Raw genomic sequence first — 15333 nt, 5'->3', positions numbered from 1 at the left:
AATCCCAAATATGCACGCACATCGGGGAAGCACGCAGTCAATACATGCACCAGTGTTTGTGTGTGTGTGTGTGTTTGTGTGTGTGTGTGTGTGTGTGTGTGTGTGTGTGTGATACACAGAAGAAGATGCAAACTCTGCAGAATGCTATAGCTGAGGATGTTAGCCTGACATGTACTCCTTTGCCAGGCCTGCTTGATAGCTGAGGAGAGCTGGCTCAGGATAAGAATTATTGATAGGAAGTTGTTGTATATGAGTTTATTTGTTTATTTATTAAGGATCCTTGTTAGCTGGTACCTTAGTAACCAGCTAGTCTTCCTGGGGTCCACAGGAACAACACAGAATATACACAAGAAAATCATATTCTCAACATATCATACATTTACAGGTAAATTCAATCACAACATAACTTAAAAGGGTAAGAAAAGAAAAGGTACGAACAACATTTAAAAATTTACAGCTTGTATGAAATAAGATTTCAGTTTCTTTTTAAATACCTTTTTACTTTCAGAGCAACAGAGGTAGTGAGGCAGATTATTCCACAGAGTAATTGCTCTATAGATAGAATAGTACATATTTTACATTAATGAGTTGCTTATTAGCATGCAAATAAGTAACATATTAGCTCTTAATTAGTCATTATTAAGTAGTTATTAATGCCTTATTCTGCATGGCCTTATTATACAACAAGTAAGACATTAACTAAGAGTTTTTCCTCGATAACCTCAGAATTATTGCTTATTAGTAGTAAGTAAAGGAGTTGTTGTATATAAGTTATGATCTTAATATGCTTTACTTTGTATGGACTTTATAAGTCTCTACATAGAGGTGAACGAAACCATGGCAACGGCAAATAGCAAATAACCTTCTCCAGACCTTTGACTGGTGGCTCCTTTTGGAGCTGTGTAGAAAAAAAAGTCCATACAAAGTAAAGCATATTAAGATCATAACTCATATACAACTCCCTTACTTACTACTAATAAGCAATAATTCTGAGGTTATTAAGGAAAAACTCTTAGTTAATGTCTTACTGGTTGTATAATAAGGCCATGCAGAATAAGGCATTAATAACTACTTAATAATGACTCATTAAGAGCCAGTATGTTACTTATTTGCATGCTAATAAGCAACTAATTAATGTTGAATATGTGTCCCCTAATATAAAGTGTTACTGAATTATTTTATTACGCTCACCTGAACTCTCAGACAGCTCTGCATCCTGCCTACTTTAAATAGCACACAGTGTATTAATGCTCTGCACTTACAGGATTCACAGGATTAAAATTAACAACTACTTCACTATTTACCCACTCACTAGAGACGCCAAAATACAGAGTACCACACTTTCCACCAGTGGTTCCACCTTGGTGTCATTTCAATTACCTGTATATTACAGGGAGGACCTGACTATTACTGCTGACACCTGATACTCAGTACCAGGAGGTAAACCCTGATATTAGCATGAAGCCGTAGCCTACTGCTGCTTCATTCAGTCGGTGTTGTTTTCAGAGTGTTCCTTCTTCTTCCCTGTGTGTGCGTGTGTGTGTGTGTGTGTGTGTGTCTTATCATATACATTTCACTATGAAGCTATAAAGATTTATTAGCAATTTAAATGCACAATTAGTAATTTTCTGTCACTAGGGGTCAATGTTATTATAGTTAATGAAAACTAATGAAATAACGAAAACTAGAATTGAAAAAATATTTTCAAACTGAAATAATAAAAATGAGAGTTTAAAAAAAAAAGATAACTAACTGAAACTGTATTTTGTGGTTACAGAACTAACAAAAACTAACACAAATTATAATGAAAATGTCCTTTGTTGTCGTCTTTGTCAACTCTTTTCATCCGTGAACCTTTTTGGTTGATATGAAATCTATTTAATCTATCTGGTTTTATGACTTAATAAACTTTTTGAGGCTGAGATGGATCAGACAAAGGAAATAAAGGAAACATTTATTTATTTATTTATTTTTTAAATCTGGCACTCAACAAATACCCCATTATAAAAAAACCTAATAAAAACTAAACCATTTTTATTCATTTAGTGTTTATTTGATATGAACATAGCAATTACATTGGACAGACCAGATGCATTGTTTAAGTGTTTTAGCACAAGTGCTAATTCACAACACTTGTCCATAGACAGTTTTTGAAAAGATAGGGCAATTAAAATAACTAAGACTAAGCATTTTTCAAAAAAAATTAAAACAAATTAAAACTAGCAAACTCAGACTAAAAACTCACTAAACTAACTGAATTTGAAAACAAAAAATCACAACGAAATTAAAACTAAAACTATTATGACCTTGCTAGGGGTCTATCAGTGAAAGTAATAACAAAACCTAAAGTCAGGTGAGGTTGTGAAGTAACCTGGAATCATTGTAGTTGGTTTCTTCACCACCACTGTCGTCATCACAGTCAGAGTTCTCCTGGTTAGGACTCCCTCCAGACAATTGTCACTCTCAAGTCTTCATATTCAGACCCTTTGTCATGTCTCCAAGCCACAGGGCCTTTAGGGTCTGCACAGGGCTTTACAGTAACTTGTGTTTGCTCAGCTTGTTTCTCTGATCATTTAACCCAGGGATTCCCAAAGTGTGGTGCGTGGACCCCTGGGGGTGCGTGAGCTGCTGCTAGGGGGTGCACGAGATGAAATATGTAATGGCGGTCTGATAATGACACAATTACATTTTTCCCCCCACACAATAAATACATGTTATTAATTAATTAATTAATAAATACAGGCTATTCAATTTTGTGTCATTTTTTGTTCATTTTTGCATCTATTTTTTGGTTGTTTGGTAATTTTTACATGTATTTGTGGTCAATTTGTGTCTATTTTGATAATTTTGTGTCATCTTTGGTCATTTTTGCATCTATTTTTGATCTTATAATGAAGCGTAGAAGAAGTTATCTTCTTGTTCATGTGTCATTTTTCCAACCTGTTTTATGATAAGTAAGTAAGTAAGTAAATTTTATTTATATAGCACCTTTCACAGACAGAAGTCACAAAGTGCTTCACATAAAAATCATACACATAACATAGAAATGTACATACAAGTTTTAAAAGATGACTGGGTTGTGTTCACTCCACGCTCATTTAAATTTGCTGCAATTTTTGTTCAACGCAGCTCAAAATATTATAACATTTTCCCAACTGATCTGCTTTCTGCCTCTGATCCTGAGCCTGTCATCATCCTCCACCTTTAATATGGCTATAAAAACTCTTATTGCATTTTGGGGTTTTTTAAGGTGTGGGGGATTGGGGGTGTGTCAACCCAGTTGGGACATAGAAGGGGGTGCACGTCTAAAAACGTTTGGGAACAGCTGATTTAACCCATAAGAACCCACGGTGACACAGGTGTCACAAACATTTTAAATGTTCTAGTAATGTTCATGTATGTTTTCTCAAGTACATAAGTGTGTTTTTTAGTGTCCTACAGCTACAGTAGCTTGTTGAGAAGCCGTCCAATAAGGCAGTGTTATTTATAGTTATTTATTCTCGATTTATTACTATTTTGTTACTTAAAAACAAATCTGAAATGGAATTTGTTGTCTAACTGCAGTCACAAGTCACAAGTTTGATATATGTTGTGGAGATGAAAACAAAAAAGGCAGATGGTTATTTGTCTTTATCTATTATTGATTTAATATTATTTTGTTAGTTAAAAACAAATCTAAAAAAATAATTTATTGTTAAACAGCGCTATTAATGTCACAATTTTGATATATGTTGTAGAGATGCAAAGAAAAAGGCTAATTTGTGTTTCTGTAAGCAGAAAATGTGTCTAGTTTATTTATTTAAAAATAAGAAATATCATAAGGTCCACTTGGTCTGTGGTATATCCACCATAATTTTCCTTTTTAAGGATTACTGGGTCTGGGTTCTTATGCGTTAAGATCCAGACGTATGAGGACCTTCATCATCCAGCTTAAATACAAGAACATCTAAAAAAATTTGAATATTGTAAAAGAAGTTCAACATTTTTTGTCAATTAATTCAGAAAGTGAAACTGGTATATCATATAGATTCATTACACATAGAGTGAAATATTTCGATAAAATGATTTGATAAAATGAATTAAATATAAATGCGTCCTTGATTTTGAGACACAACATAATTACTCAGTTTTTAATTGACAGTCACTTCCTGTTAAGTTGTTATTAACTCAACTTGTAACATAGTTAGATTTAATCATTAATATTGCGTGCAATCTGTTGCCTCAATTTTATTGAGTAGCTATTGTTTATCTTTTTTCACAGTGATTATTCTGTAGTCATTTCATTTTACTTAATATACTCGATAAAATGTATTAAATATAAATGCGTCCTTGATTTTGAGGCAGTTGTTTAAGTAACTTTAATATAAAATGTTTGAGATAGAATCTACTTATTTTGATCACATTAAAAAAAAAAAAAAAAAAAAAAAAAAAAAAAAATATATATATATATATATATATATATATATATATATATATCTTTATGTGTATGCAATTCTAAATCAAGAGAATTTTGAATGAATCTAACACAATAGAATTAGTCAGTTTTTAATTGACAGGCACTTCCTGTTAAGTTGTTATTAACTCAACTTGTAGTTGGATTTAATAAATAAAATTGCGTGCAATCTGTTGCCTCAATTTTATTGAGTAGCTATTGTTCATCTTTTTTTACAGTGCAGAGAAACACAACACTAATGAGTTCCTCATGTCTCCATATCTGCTGTGATCACTTTCTGATGTTCATCGTTGCAGACAGGATGGAGGAGCGAGAACAGGAACGGGGGGTTGGGGGGTTGGGGGGGGGTGGATGTTAGGGTTAGCGGGGCAAGGTTGGGGAAGCCAGTAGGTAACAGAAGCCAGGGGATGCACAATGGAGCCGTGACCCCTGCGGGTCAAGAGAAGCGAGTGGTAAACAGGAAGGAAACGTGAGCCAACAGGTCGACGCTGACTGCTGGATGTGCTGCGGTGGGACAGAGAACGAGATAATGTGACAAGAGGATTACCTGGATTCAAGGGCGGAGAGAGAGATAGAGAGAGACTCTAGCTCTGTTTCTCTTTTGGACTGAACAGCTCCGACACACCAGTAATGTTCTACTGTCCTGCTGGGCTGACTATGTAGAAAAATACAGCAGTTGTTGGACTGCAAGGTGAACAGTGGTGGAATGTAACTAAGTACATTTACTCAAGTACTGTACTTAAGTAAAATTTTGAGGTACTTGTACTTTACTTGAGTATTTCCATTTTATGTAACTTTATACTTCTACTCCACTACATTTAGAGGCAAATATTGTACTTTTTACTCCACTACATTTAGCCAGCAGCTTTAGTTACTTTTCAGATCGGGATTTAACATGAAAAACATGATCGGTTTAAAGTTTAAAGTGACATTTTCAAAAAATTAGACCTCATAAAAGTATATTAAATAGTCAAAATGAGCCCTACCTTGAAAAAATAAAATGCCGCTTATATAAATGCATCTAAAATAATCATCAAATCATATATTGAGAATATATTTAACAATCTGAGTGGGGTCATTCTGCATAACGAGTACTTTTACTTTTGATACTTTAAGTACATTTTGATGCTGATACTTTTGTACTTTTACTAAAGTAAGTTTTGAATGCAGGACTTTTACTTGTAGTGGAGTAATTTCACAGTGTGGTATTAGTACTTTTACTTAAGTAAAGGATCTGAATACTTCTTCCACCACTGAAGGTGAACATATTCTATCACAAGACTTACCTTTAACCCTCTACACTCTAAAAAATAAAAATGACACTGGCTCAACTTAAAAAAATAGTTGTAACAATTTGCATTTATCTTTTTAAGTAATTCCAACTAAGACATTATTGAGTATTTCCCATGAGACTTTTATAGCCGAACTAACTCAATTAGTCTAGTTACAACCAACATGATTTGTTTTGTCCTCTACAAGCTTCATTATGTTGAACCAACTCAATTTTATATCAAAGTTTTAGTGTTAATAAGTGGTCAAATGACTCTATTTAAGTTGCTATAAGTCCTTTATTTTACTTTCTTTCTACTCCATGCAAACCGTTACCTCAATTTTATTGAGTAAAAGTAACTTATTTCACTTAAGTCAGACATATTGTAATACATTATTAAGTTTCATTACCTTAATACTTTTCCTTGTTAAGTGAAGGCAGAAATGCTTCTCCAAAATCAATATATTTCTGAGTTAAGACATCTTTTTTCACTTTTAAATTTGATCAACTTCTTGAAATAAGTTATCAACTCAATAAAACAATGGACATGTAACAAATAGTATTTTTTATGCTGAAAAAGCTCATGTTTTTAAGTCATACTAACTAACCTCCTGAATCTTTTCTTAGAGTGTATGGTACGCATTATGATGCCAGTTAGGAAAAAAATGTTTTTTTTTGTCTATGATCGTGCCGTCCTGGTCAGATCATGTGACGTTTAACAAAAAAACTAGGTCACATGGAGCGCTGCTGTCAACTTCACTCCAAAGTTCAGACTTGAAACTTTCTCCCAATTTTTGTTTGACATTCCTAGGTCATGTAAAACCAAAGATATGATAGTTTTAATTTGATGGTACAGAAATATTTGAGCGTTGGTGTAGCTCTCTGTGTAATTTTGCACAAAGTTTGTTTTTGAGTTGCAGCTAACAAGGAAAAAAACGCCTATAAATACACATGTTTTATGGGACTTTTTGTATATAGTTTTATTATATTAAAATTTTACCTTTTTATATGTTCATATTTGCATCCTATGTTTCCATTTTCAAGTTCCAAAACAGTTCATTGAGCATATTTGTGTTTTTTTATTGTGGTAAATTAGCCTGGGTATACCCATACTGCCTTGCACGCTCAAATTAAATTTCAAACCTCCACACATTCTGGAAACTACGGACGTTTCTCAGCCCTGTTTTAGGGATCCAATCACAGAGCGGGGAAGGACGGCAAGATGATGACGCGTACTACTCGACAGATGGAAGCTTGTAGTTTTTACGTTTTCTTACGGATCCAACATGGCTGCAGCAGACGCGAAACTCTCTTTAGCTGTAGATGGTGTTTTAAATAGTTTAGAGCCAAAGTTTATTTTAAAAGAAGAACAAAGTTTGACTTTACAGTCCTGTTTCACCACCAAAAAGGATGTTTTAGCCTTGCTTCCGATAGGATTTGTCCAAAGCCTAATCTACCAACTAGTCCCGCTACCGCTCGCTGCTGTAACCACGGTGATGTGGCTACGAGCCGGGGGACAGCGGAGCCCCCAGAGACCCCCAGCAGCTCGTCTATTGACCATAAAATCAGTGGATGTGTGTGGCTGAATGACATGAGGGGGGATAAGGCGTAAAAATAAAGAATCTTGCAGAAAGCGAGAACTGGAGAAGCAAAGCAGCAAGCAACACACACACACACACACACACACACACACTCACACACACACACACACACACACACTGCCGGTAGACTGTGAGCAGTCAGAGCCAGAACATGCTGCAGAAAAACGTTGCAGAAGCAGAATTGAGCATTTTAGTCTCAAAGTAGAGATGGGCTAGTCTGGCTATGTAAACATCAATTTCTGTCGCTCTACATACGTCATCTGGTATAACTGATCTGATTGGCTAAGAGCTACCTACAGACGCTTATGATAGACATTCTTAAACGGCCCAATAAACGGCTCTGGAGGATCATAAACCACACCTCCTCTACGGAGAAATGAACGGCAGGTTTCCAGACTAATCTCATTTGTGATTAGTCTGGTGTTAGCCAGGCTATCATTTCTCCCTCCAGGCAAGGAATCCTTTGATCCTGGAAACTTAAAATTATGATTAGAAAACTGGGAAAAAAAGGTTTTAGATTTTACCTTTGTTCCTGTAATTATGCACAGAAAGACTGGAAGTGATCACAGCTGATTACTATGGAGGAACTTAGGACATTTTAAAGGATCGAGAAAATAGTACTCCTAGTATTTCTTAACCTTTTATCTATTAAATATTCTGTCCATGCCAAGTGAGGTTTTGTATTCTAACAATTAAGGGCATAATGAATTCAGTAGTACAGGTCATAGTAGCAGTAGTAGTAGTAACAGTATAGCAGTATCAGTCCCTTGAAATGTAAGGACACAGCATTAGGTAACAAACAAAAGACTATGAGTATGAGAAGAAATAAAGTAAGCATGAGAAAATTAACCCTCTATGGTACGGTGTTGCCCCGTTTTTGGCCTGTCAAATTTCTACAATACATGTTTTTGAGTGATTCAATACTTTAAAAAAGAGGGAAGAGTATAGGGAACCAATAGTAATGCTTTAATTTGTCACATGACCTTCAGGAGGCCATATTGAAATCATATTTTGCAGACTTTTCCAAAGGAAACAGCTTTGCCATTTTGCGCCAGAAAAAAGCACTCAAAATGTAATTTCCTGCCCCTTTTCCATTACATTCCATTACATGTCATTTAGCAGACGCTTTTGTCCAAAGCGACTTACAATATGTGCATTCGACCTGAAGGTACTAGCCTTAGACCACAGGAGTCAAGTAAGTACATAACTTTAAGAGCCATCCTTTCCCATGAGTTTAATATTTCACCTGTGTGCTTAGGTCACATTTCACTGTGGATTCATCTATGGATTTATCCTACATAATCGCTACATGAGTGCTATATGCTGAGGAAGAGAAGAAATAGAAGAGTTTTTTTAAATTATTATTATTATTTTTTAATTATAGATATAGGCGACCATGACTTAACCAAGGTATTGTTGGAAGAGGTAGGTCTTCAGCCTGCGGCGGAAGATGTACAGGTTTTCCATCTGGAAAAAAAATATATTCCCACTGATAGGTGAGTAAACCTTCATTTTTGATAGTTTCATACACTTAGACTGTTCAATGGTTCAATGTTTCCTTCCAGGCATTCAGACAAGAAACTGGTTAAAAAAGTTCCTTTTATAATGTTTTTAAATTTAAAATGTTATGTATTGTACCCTGTTGAAGCTACTGAATCTTTTACACATGTTTATTAAATAAATTATGTTAAATTAATTTTTAAAACTTTCTTTTTCACTTGTGCACCATTATGGTACAATGTTGTCTACGGACAACAAACCCCAAAAACTTAAAAAAAAAAAAAAAAAAGAAGAAAAGGATCATAACATTTCTTATGTTTATTTAGTCTATTTTAAGACCAAAAACCATTTTTTTCCCTAACTTGCATCATAATGCATACCATAGAGGGTTAACTAAACTTAGCTTAACCCTCTGGAGTCTCCAAAAGCACCAAAGCATGGCTTCTTCAACACATCCAGACGTAAAAACAAAGCAGACCCAAAAAAGACACAAAAAAACCCCACAAAATTACAAAAAAAAAGACACAAAATGACCAAAGAAGACACAAAAAGACGCAGAATTACCAAAATAAGACCCACAGAAGACACAAAATGACAAAAAAGACACAAATAACTTAAAAAGACACAACAGACACAAAATGACAAAAAAAGACACAAAATAACTAAAAAAAAGACACAACAGACACAAAATTACCAAAAGAATGACACAAAAAAGATGCCAATGACCAAAAAAGACACAAAATGGCAAAAAAAAGGACACGAAAGACATGAAAAGGATTCAAAAATGGACAAAATAGCCCTATAAGACTCCATAGAGTTAACATTGATGTAACTTTACCATTATATTAAAACCTTTTCCCAATGACTAAAACTGCACCATGCTATTCTTGTGTGGACGGTTCTCTTTAGGATGGACGCATAGGGCCGAGCCTGGTCGTCTGCTCACGGCTTCAATAATTGATGCCCTCGTTTCATTGTCACCAAAAACTCATATCAAGAAAGGAGTGTCAGGCTCACCTTACTGATTAAGTCTGTGTGAAACTTTAATGTGCACCCCATCTTCAACTGATAACAAACTCAAGTGATCAAGCAAACGAGGTGACGGCGAGTCGACCCATTTAGACGTCTGCTGGCTGTGCGTCCACACGGCGTCTGCTGTGACAAACAGCGATCATATTTTGACTCATTCCCAGTGTTTTAGAGCCTGGAGGTACCCGAGATGTTGCTACCTGATAGTCTGAACAGGGAGGAACATCGTGAAAGATTTAACTGGCGTGTTAGGATGACTGAATGGGCTTTGTGAGCTCTGCGCAGGAACTCTATCCATAATGCAGGGGATGACAGCACTGCCTCTGTTCCCCAACCAGCATTAGTCCTGAGCCCCTACTTATGATGTCTGCGTGCAGCTTCCCTTCATTAATGAATGATAGGCCGCGCACGTATCAATGGCCCCTCCTGATGCACACGGGGCATTTGTGGAAGGCGATTTTGAGAAATCTATTTCGACCGTGCATTGAGCCTATTGTCTACACATCCGCTAATTGAGGTGTTATTTATACACACCGAGGTGTTTCTATTCACTCGGCACACTAATGCAAGTTTGCAGGTAAAAGCCACACCCTGCTTAAACCCTCTGGAGTCACCAAAGGCACCAAAGCATGACTTCTTCATCGTTGGTTAAAAAATAATCACTCCTACTAAACATATGGCATAGGGCTGCTGGTGTTACAGTTTAACTAGTGACAAGTGTGTTAACTCTATGGCGTCTGGGGCTATTTTGTCCATTTTTGAATCCTTTTCATGTCATTTTTGTGTCTTGTTTGTGTATTTTTTGGCTCTTTTTTTGGTGATTTTGTGTCTTTTTTGGTGATTTTGTGTCTTTTTTTGGTCATTTTGTGTCTTTTTTGGTCATTTTGTGTCTTTTTTTAGTCATTTTGTGTCTTTTTTGGTCATTTTGTGTCTTTTTTTAGTCATTTTGTGTCTTTTTTGGAAATTTTGTGTCTTTTTTTGGTCATTTTGTGTCTTTTTTGGTCATTTTGTGTCTTTTTTTTAGTAATTTTGTGTCTTTTTTTGTAATTTTGTGTCTTTTTTGGTCATTTTGAGTCATTTTGTGTCTTTTTTGATCATTTTGTGTCTTTTTTTGGTCATTTGTGTCTTTTTTTAGTCATTTTGTGTCTTTTTGGTCATTTTGTGTCTTTTTTTGGTCATTTTGTGTCTTCTTTTAGTCATTTTGTGTCTTTTTTTGTCATTTTGTGTCTTTTTTAAGTCATTTTGTGTCTTTTTTTTAGTCATTTTGTGTCTTTTTTGGTCATTTTGTGTCTTTTTTTAGTCATTTTGTGTCTTTTTTGGTCATTTTGTGTGTTTTTTTAGTCATTTTGTGTCTTTTTTTAAGTCATTTGTTGGACTAAAGGACTAAAAAAGACACAGAATTACCAAAAAAAGACACAAAATGACTAAAAAAAGACATAAAAAAGGCCCCAAAAAGGCACAACAGACACAAAATGACCAAAAAAGACACATAAAAAGACATGAAAAGGATTCAAAAATGGACAGAATAGCCCAAGACTCCATAGGGTTAAGGCCCTGAGCAGCTGTTACATGTGCTGACTCATGCTCTCTCTATGCTAGTAATGGCTGTCGTGGAGAGGCAGACAGGTACTTTGCAGACTTTTCCAAATGAGAAGGCACAATCAGATAAGATGACCGGAGTCATCCAGGACAAACTTTGACTCTAATGGAGGCAAAGTGTCTGGTTGGGGAGGACAACTAAAGAATGTTTGTGTCTAGGTGGAGGTTGTCCAGTAAACACCTTACAACATCCATTAATGCCACAAAAGCTCATAAATACAGAGCGTCAACTAAAAATAGTTTGATTACACTCATGTTGCATTCACATGCTGAGACATTACTTGTCTGTGTCTTAAAATGAAGTTTAGGGTCAACAACAAACATTACAACTACTGCTGTTTATGTAATATTTTTATTTTGCTCTTCACCTTTTAATAGTAGGATGTTGTATGACAAATAAGGACCTTTAATCTACTTAAACCTCTGAAATCTTTGGATATTATGTCAGTTAAAAAATCAGTTAAAAAAATCTTCACCATGCCATGTTGGCATCAGTTTTTTCAGCTCAACCTCACTTATATGTCCTGATAATAAATTCTTAACTTTGACGTACTTGATCAAAATTTTGAATCCAAAAGAAACAAATAAAAACATAAAATCTGATCTTGAAAATTATGTTTCACACACAGAAATGTGCATGTTGCAAATATGAACACAAGTGGCAAATATAACATATAACAGGCAAAATGAGGATGATATCTAGTTATCTAATATCTGTATTTTTATACTTAATACATTTGACAATATCTCTGGTTTTACTTGGCCGAATACATAGGGCTGCTGGTGTTACAGTTTAACTAGTGACAAGTGTGTTAACTCTATGGAGTCTGGGGCTATTTTGTCCATTTTTTAATCCTTTTCATGTCTTTTTGTGTCTTGTTTGTGTCTTTTTTTAGTCATTCTGTGTCTTTTTTTTGTCATTTTGTGTCTTTTTTTGGTCATTTTGTATCTTTTTCTGGTCATTTTGTGTCTTTTTCTGGTCATTTTGTGTCTTCTTTTAGTCATTTTGTGTTTTTTGGGGGTTATTTTGTGTCTTTTTTGGTCATTTTGTGTCCTTTTTTCGTCATTTTGTGTCTTTTTTTAGTCATTTTGTGTCTTTTTTTAGTCATTTTGTGTCTTTTTTTGGTCATTTTGTGTCTTTTTTTGGTGATTTTGTGTCATTTTTTTAGTCATTTTGTGTCTTTTTTGGTCATTTTGTGTCTTTTTTTTGGTCATTTTGTGTCTTCTTTTAGTTTTGTCATTTTGTGTCATTTTTAGTCATTTTGTGTCTTTTTTTGTCATTTTGTGTCTTTTTTGTCATAATATATTAATATATTTGACAATATCTCTGGTTTTACTTGGCCGAATATCATCAAAAAATCTGGTATGGAGTTTCAGGCCAGAACTTTATAGGGAAGCTGATGGCAAGACTCAATGTTGCTTCATTTTTATGTCTTCATGTCATGAAGAAGGAATGTGTAGGTGCTTTCATGGACTCTAGAGGGTTAAAATGTAGTTTAGGGTCAACAACAAACATTACAACTACTGCTGTTAATGTCATATTTTTATTTTGCTCTTCACCTTTTAAAAGTAGGATGTTATATGACAAATAAGTACCTTTAATCTACCGAAAGCCGTACAAATAAATGTTAAACAAACAAGCTTTCAACATCAGAGACAAACCCAGAGAACGATTTGTCTGTTTCACCATCTTGTGGCACAATGTAGTGACTCATCGTCGACGAATTGACGACAAATTAACTACTAGATGTAGACATAAAGTCATAAAATGTAGACATTACTGACTGTCTGTGAAATAACAGTTGTGTGTTCATTGGTTAAAAAATAATCACTCCTACTAAACATAGGGCTGCTGGTGTTACAGTTTAACTAGTGAGTTAGCTCTATGGAGTCTTGGGCTATTTTGTCCATTTTTAAATCCTTTTCCATTTTTTATGTCTTATTTGTGTCTTTTTTGTCTCTTTTTTTGGTAATTTTGTCTTTTTTTAGTCATTTTGTGTCTTTTTCTGTCATTTTGTGTCTTTTTCTGGTCATTTTGTGTCTTTTTCTGGTCATTTTGTGTCTTTTCCTTGTCATTTGGTGTCTTTTTTAGCCATTTTGTGTCTTTTTTTGGTCATTTTGTGTCTTTTCCTGGTCATTTTGTGTCTTTTTAGTAAGTTTGTGTCTTTTTTTGTCATTTTTTGTCATTTTGTGTCTTTTGGGGGGGGATTTTGTGTCTTTTTTGGTCATTTTGTGTCTTTTCCTGGTCATTTGGTGTCTTTTTTAGCCATTTTGTGTCTTTTTAGTCATTTTGTGTCTTTTTTTGGTCATTTTGTGTCTTTTTTAGTCATTTTGTGTCTTTTTTGGTCATTTTGTGTCTTGTCCTGGTCATTTTGTGTCCTTTTTTTGTCATTTTGTGTCTATAAAAAAGCTTATTGCATTTCAAAATTTTTTTTTTGAAGGTGTGGGGGATTGGGGGTGCGTCAACCCGGCTGGGACGTAGAAGGGGGTGCGTGGCTAAAAAAGTTTGGGATCCGCTGCTTTAAGGCACTGTAAGCAACTCTAAGCCCAGTATTCATTGCATTAGTTGACACAGTGTTTAAGCGTGTCAGTGACCCAGTGAGACTGTATCTGACAGCAGCTACAAGGCCCATGTCACTCTCAACCCTACACCATGTTACCTACAACCTGACAGACTCCATGTCGCTTGTTCCTACATGATTTAAAGAACTACGGCGAACTGTCAGGTTTCAGCTCCCTCCGTAGTCTCAGTTTCTAGCTCAGGTCTTCTCTGGCCATCAGATCCCACTATTACCTCAGCAGAGCTGCCAGGCTGGCCCAGCTGCTCCTCCTCCCCCCTCTACTGCCAGACTTCAGCAAACGGTGAATTATTCAGGGTTAACAAGCTGTCGCAACTGTAAACTCAATTGTGCATTTTCATTAAACCTCTGTGGCTGAAGAGGACAGGATGTGGTTCAAGTGTGAAACAGTACAAAGCTGAGAGCTCTGACAGAAGAAGGAGACATGTCAGAGTCACGGCCTCCTCAGTTGCTTCCTGCTGGAGGATTGTGTTGCCAGGTTTGATTGAAGCAAAAGATCACTTGTGATTGAGTAACACAGGCTAGACTGAGCTAATTGATTTTGATCAGTGTAACAGGTTGACCGCTGCAGGGCTGAAAAACTTAGTTGATCTATTTGGCCACCAGAGATCACAGAGATGTTAAAGTCAGGTGAGACACAGCGGATAGTGGATAAAGTCCTCGGATCTCTTACTTTAACACTTTGATGCACAACATGGGTCTAAAGCAGTAGTTCTCAACCTTTTTGAGTCGCGACCCCCAATTTAACATGCATGTTGTCCGTGACCCCCACTCACTGGACACAATCTCACACGCACAGTTCAGATCATACAAAAAATAAACAAAATGACCAAAAAAGACACAAAATGACCAAAAAAAAGACACAAATTGACCAAAAAAGACACAAAAGGACCAAAAAAGACACAGAATGACCAAAAAAAGACACAAAAGGACCAAAAAAGATACAGAATAACCAAAAAAGACACAAAATGACCAAAAAAAGACACAAAATGACCAAAAAAGACACAAATTGACCAAAAAAGACACAAAAGGACGAAAAAAAGACACAAAATGACCAAAAAAAGACACAAATTGACCAAAAAAGACACAAAAGGACCAAAAAAAGACACAAACTGACTAAAAAAAGACACAAAATGAACAAAAAATGATTAAAAAAAGACATAAAATGACCTAAAAAGGCACAAAATGAACAAAAAAAGACATTAAGTGAGCAAAGGACTAAAACACATGAACACTTTAACACAGTGGAGACAGAGCTGACTTCCAAAATGATTTGGCGACCCCCAGAAATCATCTCGCGAC

General features: G+C 35.4%; 1 long non-coding RNA gene across 1 annotated transcript in view; it reads right to left on the bottom strand.

The window, feature by feature from the left end:
• LOC131982946 (uncharacterized) overlaps positions 1-15333 on the bottom strand; it is a 596045-nt gene that overhangs the window by 412408 nt on the left and 168304 nt on the right. The gene's annotated exons all lie outside the window — the stretch shown is intronic.

Source organism: Centropristis striata, chromosome 13 (genome assembly GCF_030273125.1).
Source record: "Centropristis striata isolate RG_2023a ecotype Rhode Island chromosome 13, C.striata_1.0, whole genome shotgun sequence".
Lineage (NCBI taxonomy): Eukaryota > Metazoa > Chordata > Actinopteri > Perciformes > Serranidae > Centropristis > Centropristis striata.
This window is presented reverse-complemented; position numbering and strand designations above follow the sequence as displayed.